Below are 6492 nucleotides of genomic sequence, written 5' to 3'. Positions count from 1 at the left end.
CTCAACAATTTTATTAGAAAGGACCATTCAAACATTAATAATTAATTAAATTCACTAATTTCGTGGTCCGCTTGACCAATTAATACTTTACAGTTAATTAAGGTTTTTAGTTGAGATGAAAAAAAGTGAAAAAAAATGGCAAAAGGAGGGAAAACTCATAAGGTGGGGTTGAGATGGGGAGTTGATGTCCGAGTGGATCGAGGTCACGATAGCTCAGGTGGTAGAGCAGCGGCGTTTCTAGCCGAAGGTCGTGGGTTCGAATCCCTCTCGTGCCATTGACTCTTATCTCAACTAAAAACCTTAATTAATTGTAAATTAATAATTAAAATCATTTAATTATTATAAAATTAAAAATTAATTCATTTATGTTTTAGTGGTCTAATTGACCAAATTATTTCTTTCAATTAATTATTCTTTATGTAAGGTCTTGGTTGAGATAAAAAAGTCAGTGTCACGAGTGGGATTCGAACCCACGACCTTCGGCTAAATACGCCGCTGCTCTACCACTTGAACTACCCTGACTCCTCTCGGACACCAACTCTCCATCTCAACCTACAACCGTTCGAATTTTCCCTCTTTTTGCAATATTAATCGTAAGATTTGTTTAGTTCATTTAGTAAGTAAACCATGTCATGCAGCAAAACCATCGACAACAGACAATCCAGGATAGTCGAAAACTACCTTCGTACAGATAATCACTAGCATAGATGACACTCCTCAAATTTTGAAAAATTATTGTTAACTAATTACCAATTTGAACAGGTCCTTGGTCGATCTATACTCGCGAGTATTGATTTTACTCAAACGAGTTTCGGCGTTGCGTCATCTTTAGTTAGAAACTCGGTATGAGTAAACGGAACAGTAAGTGACCCAGTGCAGGATTAACAACTCGTTCTAAATGTTTGAAATGTGCATACTCGCATGTGATGGGATATAAACAGGATGAAGGAACCCCGTTACTTCAATTTCTTTAAATTTGCTATCGTATATTCTATACTTAAATAATATGAAAGACCTTTTTCTGACGAGTGAATTCCAGTATAGTAACAACTATCTTTTTAAGCGTAAAATGATAAAGTTGGTCAAATGGCGTTAAGGATATAATCAGGGCAAGGAAGGAAGCTATACCTGATTCTGCGAATTGCGAATATGTCCTATACAAATCGTTTTGGCTGCATTATTAGGAATGCTTATAAAAAATCGTTTCATTTGATCTTCAAACTATCAAACGATTGAGAATAGATAGGCCTCTACTCTAATTCATGTGGAATAAGCTGAAGTGAAAGACGTTTTCCGAATCAATCTTGGCAAACCTCCGGTTGACCCACTTGGCCTCCGGGTATCCACTGCTGACGCCCTGACGGTTTATAATAGTCATCGATCCTTTTGAAAAATTAGTCGTCTTATAAACTTTTGAGAAATTCAGTGCAGACTTGGCACGGGCTTCTGAAATATCATGAGCCATTGGAAAGAAAACATTGAAATACAGTTTAGTTACAATTAGTTACTCAACTCGATAAAGTATAAAAGGAATCAAGATATTTTTTTTCATGCATATTTGTCACTGACTTTCACATATTTATAGTCCTTTTTTAAAAAAGATAGTTCCTATTGACAGTAAGTTTTTTCCAACGAACCGGATTTCGAGCCCGTAGCTCATCATCAGGTTGTAGAAATCCTTCAACCTGATGATGAGCTAAGGGCTCGAAATCCGGACGTTGGAAAACCACATACTGTGAGTTGGAACTATCTTTTTAAAAAAGGATTTCACATATTTTGTCTCAGGTTTTCTTCACTTGCTAACCTCTCGAAGATATCTCAGGTTGTCAAATTACTATTAAAAGAACAAGGAAACACAAACTCATAAGACAAAAATATTCACGCTTCCCGATTTTTAGATGTTTAGACGATGAATATCGTCTAACTAATAGAAATAAATGTAATTAGCCAACATTGGCATATATGGATGAAAATTAGTCTTCTTAGAGTTCATTAGTCTTTAGACTCCTCGGACCGTTCATCAATTCCTTATCGATGAATGTATAACCTAAATACATAAACCATAAAATACTTAATAAAGGGTACAGACTTACAGTAAGAGTAATAGTTTCTGAACTGGCCGGAAGCCAAGTACGAATGGGACTTTAGGGTAGTAATCGACGATTTATACGCGATGTCATACAAAAAGAGTATTATTTTAATGAAACCCTTAATAAGGAGCGTCGAATATCTGTTACTGTTTAATAAATATCTCCATTACATAAATAACGACAATCGTAAATCTCGGTCAATGTGAGAAAAACAGATGTTCTATTTGGATTCAAAGAATACAAATGAATACGACTCTACTAATTGAAGTTACAATAGGGCTATGGTGTTTCCATCCATATGTATACGGTGAAACATGAAAGGGTCGAGATATAAAAGTTATAAAACATAGGCTTCGCTATGAATATTTTACCTGCTCCGGAGAGGAATATATACGTCCGCAAGGTGCTTCCAATAAATCTTTTACTGAAAGTTAACCGATTATTTATTATAAATCATAATTGCCATAAATAATCTGATAATTAAAACCGATAAATTAAATGTATACTTCTGCACTAATTAAACATAAATTTACGTAAAAAGGAGCAAAATGTTTTCTTGTATCCTTCCTATTTCTCACTGATTATTAAAACGATCAACAGGAAACGTGAAAACCTCATAACCGGATAACCATATTGAATAAGCCCCTGGGTAAAATTAATAATGAGAGATTATCATTTCAGATGAACGGGCACCCGGTGGAAACGAGTCTGGTGATGCAGTGTTTATTGAAGATGGCCCAAAAGGTAAACATGTCTGAAAATATTAATAACTATTAAGTTCATTTTCCACATAATTTTAATCAAAATTTTTATATAAAATTATTTTTATTATACTGTTCTTAGTTTGTTAGCCAGGCTTTTAATGTGTGAATAGTGATAATGTTTTCCTAAAAACAAAACTTTTTTCGTTAGTTTGGTTGGTTTCTAAGAATAGAAAAGAGAAAAAATAAATAATAAAATTCCTTGACCTAGCAATTACAAAAGAGACAACAACTTATGTATCAAACCACCTCATCAACAGTATATAACTACACGAAAGTACTTGAAGAAGAAACAATAAACAAAAGGCAAACTCGAAAACAGAATTAAATTGCTTACATTTGCATCAATATAAAAAGAAGGTACGAACTAATTTTAGGCATAAATTTTAGGCACTGAAAGTAGCAAACTCAGTTCAGAAAACTCTCTCAATTTACGAGAACGCGCGCCGAACTCTATTTTTAATGATTATTTGGAGGTCGCGAGATGCAGTCTGGTGTGACGTAGGTTTTGGAAAAACGTTTTCTTTATTGTGCCACGTTTCGATCTCTATTGAGATCATCTTCAGGGCTCAAATTGTTTGTTTTCTGCCCACATGTTATGGGCGCTGTCAACACGACAGACAAGAATGACACATCTACATGGAAAACACCACACATTATTATTAATGATAATCCAATTATGTTTTAGTGGTCAATTGACAAAGTTACTTCTTCTTGGGTGAGATGGAGATTTGGTGTCCGAGTGGATCGAAGTCACGATAGCTCAAGTGGTAGAGCAGCGGCGTATTTAGCCGAAGGCCGTGGGTTCGAATCCCTTTCGTGCCTCTGACGTTTTATCTCAACCAAGACCTTACATAAAAAGAATAATTAATTGAAAAAATTATTTTCGTAAGTGTACACATCCTAAACATTTGTCGAAACAAAGAGTTGATTGATCCTAAAAGCACTGTACAAAACGAATTTAAGCCTTAAATTATTGTCATAAAAAAGAGAGTATGAAAGTCGGGGAGGTTGTTTTTCAATGTAACTGGCGAAGTCAAAGCCAACTGCCCTTGACAAGATATTGTACAGGAAATGCGATTTGGTATAAACCCACAAAGGCACATTTTCCCGTCCTATTGAATTATCCATCAGTACGTTCTCCTGTAGGTAACTTTTATGACCTCTACTCACTCTCTCTCACTCTCTCTCTTTCTAATGAAGTTAAAAGGGAGCGCAGGTCGGTTACTGTAACAGGCCGTCCTTTTTTATTTTAGCACCATTTCAATTTGCATTTTTAAAATTCGAAATCTATCAATTTTACAACTTTATTTTAAATTAATGACATGGGTTTGTTTTATGTGTTTAACGCGTAGGAAATTAACATATATAGAAAATGGGCTTTTACATTCTGATAAAGTGTAACACTCTGACAGATTTTCATCGAAAAATCGTATTTTTCAAGATAAAATTAATCGGATCGATTCAAGGGCCGACTCGTGGTCGGCGAACGAACCGTGAGTGACGCAAAAAGGAGGCTGGTTTGCCTAACCTGCCCTTGGTCTTTCAACTTTGACCCCGTGCACGCATCACTTCTCTCCGCAAGAGCTCAGAGAATCGGAAGTGCTTTGAACTCTTTATGTCCCACTGTTCGTAAATACCTCCCTCATTCGAGGACCAGCCTCGTCCGCCCTGTTTCTTCTCATCTTTTTGGCCGGCTTCCTAAGTAGTATTAATCCATACGACATAAGTGGGTTAAAAAGGATTAAAAAGAAAATAAGAAATGTAAACCATATACTTTGCCATATACACATACTTTGGAAATGGACTCAAGTTCTAACTTTACATGTGTGCGACTTTTTTCTTATGAAAGACTTTTATAGTTTATAAAAAATTCCAAATTTCAAGAGCAAAAAAAAGTATTTTAATTGAAGGCAATCACATTTTAAAATTGTCTATTTTTCTGCATAAATAATTTGACAAGTACGTTAGTCATTGTTAAGAAAGATAAAAACATATTTTAAATGTTTACCAATTTGAAATATGACCAATATGAAATATTCATCAAAGTGATAACTTTGAAAGAACTTTTAAGATGTAGATATATATATCACAAATTTTAAATACATAACCTTTCCAAATTCTTATGAGGATTGTAGAGTACTCTCGGTTAGTGTGAACGACGCCTGATTAGTGGATGTAATTTATTAGCACGAATGTGGGGCTTATCCAATGGAACTCCCCCAAGAAATTCCGAGTATTTTAGGGCAGAGTGAGCGCTAACCAGGCTATTATGTTTTATCTCGTTTTTGTATGTTTTGTTATTCCTGTTATTTTATCTACAAATGATGAGACCCTGAGATTCAGAGAGGTTAGAAATGGGATTTTTTAAAAGTAAATACAAAAATAAAAATATTTCAAAAATAAACAAAATGATAATTCTAATATCTGAACAGATAATACTGCCTTATTACTTGCAATGTGTGCGATGTACATCTGTCTATAAGCACCCCCCCCCACAAACACCAAAAAAAATCGTTAATAATAAATAATGTAATTTTGTATCGTAATATCTGGTTAAATTCATATTGTTAACATGTCGAAAGTTTTATATTAGTAAAATATGTATTGTACCCGAACACCATATGAACGTGAACATCGGAAAATGTTTAATTGGGTCTCGAATGTGAGCATACAAAACATTTTGGTACGAGAAAATCAGAGAATTAAATCATTAGTCTGCAGAATAGGTTTTATTTTGATACGAAATTTATATTTAAAAAAAATAAATAAATAAATAAATTGCGGTACAAAGTTAATCATAAAATTCAAAAATGAACAATCAAATAATGACTTGTGAATATTAGAAAAGAGTAGTGAAAAAGGACTTAACTGGGTTTTGGCATTAGTAAAATTTTCATTGGATTTATTCAACTCGACCGCAATTGTATCTTAAAACGGTCCCTTTATAATAATTTTTCTTATGTTAAAACGAAAATCATTTAAACTTTGAATCATTTTCTGTTCGTTGAGCATCCTTAAATTAATAAAGTACCATTTACCGAACACATGTTCAAACATACGTGCACACAATGCATTAATTGTGGGTTGGTGCAAAATTAATTCAGGTTTTGAAAATTCGATTTATTTTCACAGGTGCTTGTCAGGTAAACAAAGCCAAATCCTCAAACCTAATTTATGGTTTATAATAAATAGTTTTAACTGTTATATTTTATACAAAGGATTTCAAGTTATATTGGATTTTATGAAAGTGAGAACCTGCAAATTTAATATCTATTAGATTTTCATCAAATTTATTTGTACGAATTTAAACTTGGGGAAAGTGCGGCCAACCGCGCGTTACATCAATACAGTTTGGGGAGCAGGGAAGTATTAGCGAATGCACGACGTAGCGTTGGTTTGAGTGATTTCGATTTCGAAGACAGGGAAGGTCGTGGCAGGCCTTTTGTTGCGTACGACGACCGACTCAAAACGTTGATTGAAGAATATTCACATAAAACAACACGATAAATTGCGGAAGAGGGTAATGTTGAACACTCAATCTTTGTTCGTCGTCTGGAGCAAAGTAAAGTAAAGGAGCTCGACAATTCGGTACCGCACGAACTAACCGAAGCCCAAAAATCAACACTTTTAAAATTTGC

General features: G+C 34.3%; 1 non-coding gene across 1 annotated transcript; it reads left to right on the top strand.

Annotated features, from left to right (window-relative positions):
- The first annotated feature begins 202 nt into the window (after positions 1 to 202).
- Positions 203 to 275, top strand: Trnae-uuc. Its single transcript has one exon. It is a non-coding gene; the product is annotated as a tRNA-Glu (tRNA).
- Positions 276 to 6492: the final 6217 nt, after the last annotated feature.

The sequence above is a fragment of the Cimex lectularius genome, unplaced genomic scaffold, assembly GCF_000648675.2.
Source record: "Cimex lectularius strain Harlan isolate CLEC.00 unplaced genomic scaffold, Clec_2.1 scaffold40, whole genome shotgun sequence".
Taxonomy (NCBI): Eukaryota; Metazoa; Arthropoda; class Insecta; order Hemiptera; family Cimicidae; genus Cimex; species Cimex lectularius.
Note: the sequence above shows the minus strand (reverse complement) of the source record. Positions and strands in the feature narration are given on the sequence as shown.